At 47.2% G+C, this 11,528-nt stretch overlaps 1 protein-coding gene across 4 annotated transcripts in view; it reads left to right on the top strand.

The window, feature by feature from the left end:
• The first annotated feature begins 7,724 nt into the window (after positions 1-7,724).
• The window catches only part of LOC131591650 (spindlin-Z-like), a 203,544-nt gene continuing 199,740 nt past the window's right edge, over positions 7,725-11,528 (top strand). For 3 of the 4 annotated variants that reach the window (XM_058862586.1, XM_058862588.1, XM_058862587.1), the window contains exon 1: positions 7,725-8,538. The gene's annotated coding sequence lies outside the window, so the exon portion shown is untranslated. The remainder of the gene's footprint in view (positions 8,539-11,528) is intronic. The other variant, XM_058862590.1, reaches the window with a different exon arrangement.

Below are 11,528 nucleotides of genomic sequence, written 5' to 3'. Positions count from 1 at the left end.
CCACATCAGGCTAAGATTTCTGCTGTGATTAAGGAACTCAAAGAGGAGATGAGGGAAATGAGGGAAGAGATGAGGAAGAGCAGTTCCCATATGGCACCAGTGCGGGTCACAAGCCCAAAACTCCAAGCCCCACGTCCCCCAGCTAGAGAGAGAGGGTACACCTCACGAACTGAGCTGTGGTTCTTTCTACGTGACCATGGGGAAGACATGGGAAAGTGGGATGGGAAACCCACTTCTGCCCTGGCAGCACGAGTGCGTCAACTCAGGCAGGGAACCAGTAACCAGAAAGGTTCCACTAAAGTGAAGGTAGCCTCAGCCTCCTGTGACGAAACTGCCAGATATTACAGAAAAAAGGACGATCCCCTTGAAGGAACCTCTAGCATGTATGCCCAGGGAGGAGAGGATGACCAGTGCTAGAGGGGCCCTGCCTCTAGCCAGGAAGAGGCACGGGAAAACCGGGTCTTTTGGACGGTGTGGATCCAATGGCCTGGCACATCAGAGCCACAAAAATACGAAGCTTTAGTTGATACTGGTGCACAGTGTACCCTAATGCCATCAGGACATGTGGGGGCAGAACCTGTTTCCATTGCTGGGGTGACGGGGGGATCGCAGCAATTGACTCTGTTGGAAGCTGAGGTGAGCCTGACTGGGAGAGAGTGGCAGAAACATCCCATTGTGACTGGCCCAGAGGCCCCGTGTATTCTGGGCATGGACTTCCTTCGAAATGGCTATTACAAAGACCCAAAGGGACTCAGGTGGGCTTTTGGAATAGCTGCTGTGGAGGCAGAGGACATTAAGCAATTGAACACCTTGCCTGGACTACCAGAGAACCCATCTGCAGTAGGACTCCTGAAAGTGGAAGAACAGCGAGTGCCAATTGCCACCTCGACGGTGCACCGCCGACAGTATAGGACAAATCGAGATGCTGTGATCCCCATCCACAAGATGATCCGAGAACTGGAGAGCCAAGGGGTGGTCAGCAAAACCCACTCACCCTTCAACAGCCCCATCTGGCCTGTGCGCAAGTCTGACAGAGAATGGAGATTGACTGTGGACTATCGTGCATTGAATGAAGTGACTCCACCGCTGAGCGCTGCCGTGCCAGACATGCTGGAGCTCCAGTACGAGCTGGAGTCCAAAGCAGCAGAGTGGTACGCCACTATCGACATTGCTAATGCATTTTTCTCCATTCCCTTGGCAGCAGAATGCAGGCCTCAGTTTGCCTTCACGTGGAGGGGAGTGCAGTACACCTGGAACCGACTGCCCCAGGGGTGGAAGCACAGCCCCACCATCTGCCATGGACTGATCCAGGCTGCACTGGAAAAGGGTGAGGCTCCAGAACATCTGCAGTACATTGATGACATCATTGTGTGGGGGAACACAGCAGTGGAAGTATTTGAGAAAGGAGAAAAGATCATCCAGATTCTGCTAGAAGCCGGCTTTGCCATCAAGAAGAACAAAGTCAAAGGACCTGCTCGAGAGATCCAGTTCCTGGGAGTAAAGTGGCAAGATGGACGGCGTCAGATTCCCACTGAGGTCGTCAATAAGATCACTGCAATGTCTCCACCAGCCAACAAGAAGGAAACACAAGCTTTCCTAGGTACCATAGGTTTTTGGAGGATGCACATTCCTGAGTACAGCCAGATTGTGAGCCCTCTACCTGGTTACCCGAAAAAAGAATGATTTCCACTGGGGCCCTGAACAGCAGCAAGCCTTTGCTCAGATCAAACAGGAGATTGCTCATGCAGTAGCCCTTGGCCCAGTCAGAACAGGACCAGACGTGAAGAACGTGCTCTACTCTGCAGCTGGGAACAATGGTTTGTCCTGGAGCCTTTGGCAGAAAGTGCCTGGGGAGACTCGAGGCCGACCACTGGGATTCTGGAGCCGAAGCTACAGAGGGTCCGAAGCCAACTACACTCCCACAGAGAAGGAAATCTTAGCTGCCTATGAAGGAGTTCAAGCCGCCTCAGAAGTGATTGGCACAGAAGCACAACTCCTCCTGGCACCCCGACTGCCAGTGCTGGGGTGGATGTTTAAAGGAAAAGTTCCTGCTACCCACCACGCCACCGACGCTACATGGAGCAAGTGGATCGCCCTCATCACGCAGCGCGCCCGTATTGGAAACCCAAATCGCCCTGGGATTTTGGAGATAATTACAAACTGGCCTGAAGGTGAAAACTTTGGTCTCACTGATAAAGAGGAGCAGGAACAAGTGACACGGGCTGAAGAAGCTCCACCGTACAACCAACTGCCAGCAGAAGAAACACGCTACGCTCTGTTCACTGATGGTTCCTGTCGCATTGTAGGGAAGAACCGGAAGTGGAAAGCAGCCGTATGGAGCCCCACACGACAGGTCGCAGAGGCCACTGAAGGAGAAGGTGGATCAAGCCAACTTGCTGAACTCAAAGCTGTTCAACCGGCCCTGGACATTGCTGAAAGAGAGAAGTGGCCAAAGCTCTACCTCTACACAGATTCATGGATGGTAGCCAATGCTCTGTGGGGATGGCTGGAAAGGTGGAAAAAGTCCAACTGGCAACGCAGAGGAAAGCCAATCTGGGCTGCCGATGAGTGGAAAGACATCGCCACCAGGGTAGAGAAACTGTCTGTGAAGGTTCGTCATGTAGATGCCCATGTCCCCAAGAGTAGGGCTAATGAAGAGCACCGAAACAATGAGCAGGTGGATCAGGCTGCAAAGATAGAGGTGTCAAAGACAGACTTAGATTGGCAACACAAGGGAGAGTTGTTCCTAGCTCGATGGGCCCATGACGCCTCAGGTCATCAGGGTAGAGATGCCACCTATAAGTGGGCACGAGACCGAGGGGTGGATCTAACCATGGACAGTATTTCTCAGGTTATCCATGACTGTGAGACGTGTGCCACGATCAAGCAGGCCAAGCGGTTGAAGCCCCTCTGGTACGGTGGGCGGTGGTCCAGATACAAGTATGGGGAGGCCTGGCAGATTGACTACATCACACTGCCCCAAACCCGCCAAGGCAAGCGCTACGTGCTCATGATGGTAGAAGCCACCACTGGATGGTTGGAAACCTACCCTGTGCCTCATGCCACTGCCCATAACACCATCCTGGGACTTGAAAAGCAGGTCCTTTGGAGGCATGGCACCCCTGAGAGGATTGAGTCAGACAATGGGACTCATTTCAAGAACAGCCTTATAAACAGCTGGGCTAGGGAACATGGCATTGAGTGGGTGTATCATATCCCCTACCATGCACCCGCTGCTGGAAAAGTTGAACGGTGCAATGGCCTGCTTAAAACCAGCTTGAAGGCACTGGGTGGGGGAACTTTCAAGAACTGGGAGATTAATTTAGCAAAAGCCACATGGTTAGTGAACACCCGAGGTTCCACTAACCGAGCAGGCCCAGCCCAATCTGAGCCCTTTAGAACGACAGATGGAGATAAGGTTCCAGTGGTACATATGAGAGGTATGCTGGGAAAAACTGTTTGGGTTAATTCTGCCTCCAGCAAAGACAATCCAATCCGTGGGGTTGTCTTTGCTCAAGGACCGGGTTGCACTTGGTGGGTGATGCAAAAAGATGGAGAGACCTGGTGCATACCCCAAGGGGACCTGGTTTTAGGGTGAGCTACCCATAACACTGTGCTTGTATCTGTATCTGCATGTACATATGTATATAGTTAAAGTAGTATGTGTTAGTGTATAATTTAAAGGTTTAATATTTGATGTAACATTTTGGTATGGGAAAAAATTCGGGGTGGATAGTGTTGAGGGTTAGGTGGGAATTTTTACCCATTATGTGCTGGGACAACCTAACTACGGGTACTTAGGGGTGCTCACAAAGGACAAAGAGTGGCCGGGCCCAGAGTGGGGGGGAAGGGGGCAGAAAAAGGAGGGTGGGGACAGTTTTTAGCTGGCTTTTTCCTCGGCTTCGGGGAAGGACGTTCGTGCGCTGGGTCGCGGAGCTGCTTCTTCTCCTTCTCCCCTCTTGGTTGGTGGCCTCGCACCCCCTGTCCTGCCAGGCATCGCCGTGGAGCTGCTGATACACCTCATCCACCAGCCCAGGATCTCAGCTCGTCCCTGCTGTCCCAGCCGACTGTTTCCTCGGAGCCCTGCAGGAGCACCGGGACTGACTGCCCGAGGGGTTTGTGAAAACAAAGCCTCTCCTCCATCCCGTCTCAGCCGAGAAAGCTGTCCCGGGGTCCCTGGTTCTGTTTTCTTGTTATTGCTGTAGTTATTGTTTGTTTGTTTACCTGGTTATACTAGTAAAGAACTGTTATTCCTATCCCCAGATCTCTGCCTGAAAGCCCCCTTGATTTCAAAATTATAATAATTCGGAGGGAGGGGGTCTACATTCTTTCATCCCAAGGGAGGCTCCTGCTCTCCCTAGCAGACACCTGTCTTCTAGAACCAAGACACCTTCTTACATACGTTTGCTGTATCTTTCTAACCGGTTCATCCAGGGACTTATTCTGTTCTTTCTCTAGTCCCCCTGCTACTGCCTGTGGGTACTCATTTTCCCACAGCTCAAAACCACTCATTTTTCCAGTGAGCCAAACAAAATCCTTAAAAGAAAATCCTAATCCTTTCATGTACAATCTGCATTTCCCAGATAGGTCTTCCTCCTTCACTTTGTGTTCACTCTCTTTATCACACACGGTATCCCAGATCCAGTCCCTGTCCTGCCAGTGTCCAAATGGCTCCTCCCCCCTGGCGCTTCTGGCAGGCACAGCCGACAGCACCACAGGCGGCCGGGGCGTCCCGCAGCCTCATGGGGGCCAGCTGCCACTGTTGCTCCTGCCCGGGGGTGGTGGGGTCAGGCACTACCTGAAGCTGAGCCTTGGTAGCCCCACAGCCCCCACAGGCCCCCAGCCCATGCTCCCGGTCCCACACTTATGCGTCTGGTCCTGCTGCTCCTTGCCTCAACCATATCTCTCTACATTCCCCTTCAACTAATCTTTTCTCAACATATCAACACTATTTGTCCATCTCCTGTTCTCAAGACTCCTTGTCGACTCCCCTTATTGCCCCCCCCGGGCATGGATTGTCAAGATCCTTTCTCAACTTTCCTTTATTGCCCCCTTTGGGCATCCATGTCTTTAATTACTTCTGGAAGAATCTGTAAACCAACTCCACATTCTTCCAATGTATTCTTCAGAGATATTTTGTGATCGTCATCCCTTTTGACGGGGCCCCTTCCCAGCTTTACCTTTCCTATCCTCCATGGGTGCCCTCTTTTACCTGTGCAACTCGACATGGGTGCCCTCCCAGGTTTACTCCTTGAAGATCCCATTTTACTCACCAGTGAGATTTTCAGTGGTCCTTCCCTGTGGACTCTTCACAGATCCCCCTGTTCCGCCACTTGTCTGTCTCCTGGACTGTCTCAGGAACCCAATCAATTGCCCGGTGCCAGCCACCACCAAGGGGAGCTGATCACTGAAACTGGGTGAGGTGTGCCTTCAGCTCTGCTCGCTGCCTGCCACTTCTGGACGGTGGAAATATCCCAGAAAAGAGCCCCCAAATTGTTAGGAAAATTAATCCACAAACACCAGAGGTTTATGTCCATAAAGGAAACAGAGGAGCCCTGTAACTTTATTAGAATAAAGGGAGAGGTCATGGGCATTTCCCATGGAGTCTCTCAAACTGTTAGAGGACACAGCTTCCTTTTTATCCTAATTTCCTGGCCATATTTCTGTCTTTCCCCATAGGCTGTGGTACTTGAGAGGTACAGACTTCCCGAATCAACTAATAGACTTCCTTTCTAATGTGTACTCCCCCCTTTTTCTTTTTCCTTGTCTCTGTTCTTTTTCTCTAAATATAGAGATTTAGCACAGTCTTGAGTGAATAACAGTCTGTGTCAATTAGTGGAATTCCTATGGAATTTATTGTTCCCCCTCATTGCTTCTTTCATGTCTCCATATCTGGCCTTATCTACCATCAGGCGCGCAGTTTGTTTGTAAAGACACCTCCTTCTCATTGCTTTCACTTCCAACTGGAACTATTTTATTTATTTAATTTACATCACCAGAATTTGAAACTTATTTATGTTTTATTCAAATTGCTAAAAGATAGGTTGGTTCCTGCAGGCATAATAAATTTAATCAGTTGTAACCACGTCAGAAAGGAAACACATTGGAAAAAGGCTTCTGTTTCTGTTGACTTTAAATAATTCCTGTGATAGGTCTGCACTAGCTTGCTTGAAAAAGAGAAATTAGACAGGTGTCGCACTATTGGGAATGGCGAGAAGCATGACATGGAATCTCTTGTGAGTTGAACAGGAGAGCCTAAGGTTTATTACCTCAGATCTTCTTTTATAGACCGATACACGAAAGTACAGAAAGGTAAAACTCTTATTGGTTAGTGAACTAACACATCACCATCATTGGTCAGTGGCATACACCACCCCTTGACCTTCTCTCACAAGAAAACAAGAAACTGACAAACAACACCTGCAAGGCTGTCTTCCATCTCTGAGGATTGTTTTAATTCCTCCTTATGATTTCCCAGGCCACTTTCTCAGGCGAGACTGAGAAAGTTATGTGGCCTGCTTTTCCACAGGCACTGTGCTCCCTGCTTTTGCTCATATTTAGCATCCATAGACAGGTAGCCAGATAGTTATCTCAAACAGATAATTGCTTCTTTAAAGTTACATTAAAGCAAAAGTGGTATTTGCATTATATATATTATATATATTAATTGAAGATCAAGATCAGAATCAGGACATTATTCCTCCCTCAAATTCAGATCAAGCAAACATCTAGCCACTTGATTTCCGAGGGTTCTTGATTCTACCATCAAATCAAGAGGGCTGAGGTTTTTTTTCATCAGTTAAGGCTGTTTCTCTTAAATTTGCAAGGATATCAAGAAAGCAAAATTTTCTGAGACCAGAGGGAACCTGGTTTTCACACAAAGCTACTCAATAGCATTCAAAGCTTCTGTAAGAGTTCAGACATTTTATTTCTAACCAAACTCGGTGGTACTTCAAAGCATCCAAAAAGGCTAGGAAGTTTATGTACAGCTGCAACCAGTACCTCCTGCTCCTGATCTCTGGTAATATGGTTAGCATAACTAATGCTATTTTGTAAGGTAAATGGCCATTCTCTGTGACTGACCTGATCACGTATCGGTCCCTTTTTGCCTCCTCAAGGTCTTGAAGGTCCTTCACACTATGCAGACTTCTCCCTTTCCTTATTGGCCTCCAGATTTTTGGGCACCATGCTGACTTCTCCCTGCCTTACTGGCTTTGAAGGTTCTGAGGCACCTGGTCAAATCTTTATTTTCATTTCTGGTAGGCATGATATAAATTATTGAGACCACACAGTCAATAGGAGCTAAGAACATTATTAGTGTATAATTGCTGAATCATTATCTGGAGACCCAAGACCCGTACTAAGGGCAAGTGATCAACTAAATTAATTTTTGCAAGAACAGAGGTTTCTTATATGAAGGATCCATATCTAAGAGAAACATGAATTGCCGATGCCTAATAAATTTGCAGAAGTTAATGATGGAAACGTTTAGATTAACATATAAATCACAAGGATGCTGACAGATAGTTATACTGCACTACCTACAAAATACATTTCTGTAACCTATGTTGCTATGCTGTACCAAGTTTATGATCAGGCAATTAGAAATCCGCATTAGTAGATGGATGATTCATACCATACCCTTGTAGCATAATGTATAAACCCCCTAAAATCCCTTGTTTGGCTGAAACATCTCATGCACTTGAATTAATACATACCTTTGTAATTCTATACTTTGCGTCCTAGCCTCTTTCCTCAGTCGTCACAGGCCAAATTTGTAACACAGGGTATCCATATCTGATTTTCCTTTCTTATGATGGCTTACACATTTTCTTTCCTATGATGGCGAGAGAGCAGTGTACAGCCACTGGCTCCCAAGGCCTGTTTAAGGAAGCGGTACCGCTGCTATAAAGCACTGTGGCCATTTCACGAGGCAGCACTAGATCCACCACGGTGGGTGGGTAGATGGGAGGGGAAAGACGGACATTTACCGCCCCAGAGCCTAGTGGCCTGAGTTTGGAGAAGGGCTAACAGACAGCGAAGTGGAGACAAGCGCACACCACTCTCCTCCACGACGCCACTCTCCTCAACGGAGCGCCGAGACAGCAGTGGAGGTAAAGGAGCGCCTGCGCAGTAACGAGTAGCGATGGACTAAGTAGAGGATTGCTTCCTGCACTCCTGTCGCAGTTCGGAATTTGCAGTACGCCTGCGTGTTGGTGGAGGGGAAGAGGGCGGTGTCCGGTCCCGTGTTTTGAACGTCTCGATGCGGGCAGCTCACTATTTGGCAGGAAGGTGAGGAGGCCTCTATCCTGGTGGTAGAGTTCGTGAACGGAGAGGAGGATCCAAATGTAGCAGAGGCGAATTGGAGGCAGCAGTGGTGACTGCAGAGTGGGACAAACGAAACAAGGGGCGCAGCTCCCCATACTGCTGCCGCAGAGAATCTGAGTGGCCTAGTGAGACAGGAGGGCTGTTGCGGCTGCAGTCCTAACGCTTCTGGACTATCCTCTTGGCATTCCCAGGCGCCCTTTCGCCCAGCAGGTGAGTAGTGAATGCGGGGGAAGGGAAAGGAAAGCGCAGCCTAGGACCGGGTAGAACCGGAGGGAGTCGCTGTTCGTAACTTTCCCTCCCCCCCTCCTTCCCTGCGGCTGACGTTATTTATATATTTGCGGTGTTCCGTCTCTGTTAACCCTTTTTTCTTCAATGTCTGCCTCAGCAGCCCGCCTAAAAGTCGCGGGAGGCGGGCGAGAGTGGGGGCCCTCGGGCTCCCTTCCCACGTAGCGCCCCGAGTCTTTGGCAACCACCACTCTTTTAGGCTCTGGGGGACTGCTACTCTCTTTTGGCATGGGCCCCTCCCGGTATCTACCCCGCCCACATCGCGTCCGTTGGAGAGGAAGGGGTTGCAGATGCACGTTCCCCCTTCCTCTCTGTGGATCTGTTGTACTGTGGGCTGGGGCCCACTAAGGGGCTCCCAGCAGATAAGCCTCTCTGTCGATAGTGCACATTAAGGGAGACAGGTATGTCTCTGACCTGTCATCTATTGGCTCCCCTCATGAGAAAATGTGGTGAAGGGGATGTGAGGGTGGTGACCGGGCTCGGCCGTGCCTTAGTAGTCAAAGGCTGGAGATATGAAAGTTGCTAACGCGTCGGGTTGGCAGCACTGGAGTTGCACAAGCCACCGCTGGCTGTCCGGGACACTCGAGAGTGTGTGGACGTATGCGTGCGCTTTGCTCGCGCTTTTGTGGGTTCCTTTGTCTGCTGCTGTCGCCGCTTTCCCCTCCTCCCTCGATTCCCTCTCTCCTCCCTCCTCTCTTTTCTTTCCCCCTCCCTTCTTTCCCCTCTCTTCCGGACTCAAAACGCTGCTGCAGCTGCAGATTTGTAAATACTGGACTAACACGCACAACATGGCTGACGTTCGCCCTGCTCCTCCTCTTTCTCGCTCTGTCTCCACTGCTTAGCCTCTTCTCCATTTAGTCTTTTGTTTCTTCTCATTCATCTCCCATTAAAAAAAAAGAATTCACCCTCCTTATTGCGCCCATGGCGGGATTTCAAGGGTAAGGATCGTCACTTTGGAAGCTTTCTCCTTTTGTTTTGCCATTTACAACAAAATCCAAACCTAAAATCAGAGGGGGTTTGGGAACCTAGCAAGGCCTGGAGGGAGGGCGAGAATTGGCTGAGCCCTGCTGAGAGAGGCTCGGTTGGAATGCGCATATCTCTGGGGGGAGGGGGCTGGTACACTAAAGTGCTGGTATATATGAAATACTGTATTATGCTTGTAAAATGATCTAGTAATTTCTTTCATTTTGGGATGTAGCTCAGTATAAGGTATCAACTTGGCACAGTCTTATTAAAAAAAACTGAGCTACTTATGTTAGAATAGGCATTGTGTAATGAAAAAACATAGCATAGGTTTTCTTAGCTTTATCTATCTCCTTGTCAGTATCTTAAATAGCACACTGATCACTGGATATAAAACTGAAATTAACAATTTCCAGGTCTCTTTGTGTTGCTAGTTTTCTGTCACAGAATTATTTGCCCTTGCGATGACAATAGTATAAACAGAAGTGTGTTGTTTTTGTTGTTAATAGGAGCATTTTTTCTTAAAAAGGAAAAAGGCATGGCATTGTGAACTGAAGTGCGATACTGAACTACACAACAGCATATTTCTGACTTCTAACACAAGAAAAATGTTCAGTTCAGCACCTACCAACCTCATTTATTTAAAGTACCCTGTTCTGACTTCAAAGAAAATAACATATATTTTATTGGGTGGTTGGGGTTTTTTAATGACATAAAGCCAAAATAGCATTTTAATTTACTGGGCATACCTAAAATGCTGGAGAACAGCATATCTAGGTTGTAAGGATGAGTACCCAAGGTGCAAAGGATGTAATGCTTTCTATTGCTTTCTAAATATGTATTACTGTAACTCATAGTCAATCTTTCCGTTTCAAAGTTTATATTTAAAAACACAATCTTTATTCAAAGTATGACCACATTGATAGCCATGGCTTCTATCAGGGCAGTGCCCTAAAGTAATGTCCTAACTTTTCTTTTTGTTTGTTTTTGCTATTTTGCTTTAGAAGCTTCTAGTGGAGGAGCACTGGCATAGCATAGTCATAGTTCTTATTGAGTTAGAAGTAATTACTGCATTTTAATGCTAGAATTAAGTATCATATATTAATACGTTTTTAATTTTTTTCCCTTCTGCTTTTTCCTTCCCTGTTAGCAAGTGTTGATTAACTGGAGAAGACAATAAATTATAGGGTCAAGTTTACCACAATATAAAACTTGAGTGGAGTAATCCAAGTTGCATTTTGAAATATGTATTCATGTCATGGATCCCAAGCCAATTGTAATATTTCTAGATGGAAAAGTCTGAGCAAAAGTCTGTAACTTGATATGTCAGTGAATTTGTGCAGCACTCAGTTACTCTAGCTGTCATTAACTAATCAAAACATTAGTTAACTAATTTGTATTTTATCCATGAACAGTGTACAATGGGCCTGGCATTGCTAAAGTAATTTTCAAGTAATGGTGAAATTATTTATTGACTAATATATACTACTTATTACTTTTTTTCATGTGACAGTGGTTGGATTTAACCTTCTCTTTTAATCTAAAATGTGAATTTGGTGATGACATGCAGAAATGTAGGAGGTGAATTGATTTGACTATTTGAGAGGTTGAGGAGAATGTTTTCCTATTCTTTGACCATGTTGTAGCTGATAGTCCCCTCGTATTAACAGTGCCAGCTACTTTAATTGAAGTGCTTTGGATTCAGTCCCTGCAATTCCATTTTCTGGGAGTGATCAGTGGTGTGTGGTAACCTGGCTAGTCTTAATGTTCCTTTCTGGAGGTTTTGGCTTGTTTGATTTTTTGTCAGATTTCTGGGGATCCTATCTGTTTGCTCAAGTTTAAGACTGCTTGTATCTTCAAGTTTGGAAATGCTTTAGGATAAAAGTGCTCCAGGAAAATATATTATTAATGTTTAAGGTCACTGGTTGATCTCTCATCCTGTTTTCAGAGTC

The sequence above is a fragment of the Poecile atricapillus genome, chromosome W, assembly GCF_030490865.1.
Source record: "Poecile atricapillus isolate bPoeAtr1 chromosome W, bPoeAtr1.hap1, whole genome shotgun sequence".
Lineage (NCBI taxonomy): Eukaryota > Metazoa > Chordata > Aves > Passeriformes > Paridae > Poecile > Poecile atricapillus.
This window is presented reverse-complemented; position numbering and strand designations above follow the sequence as displayed.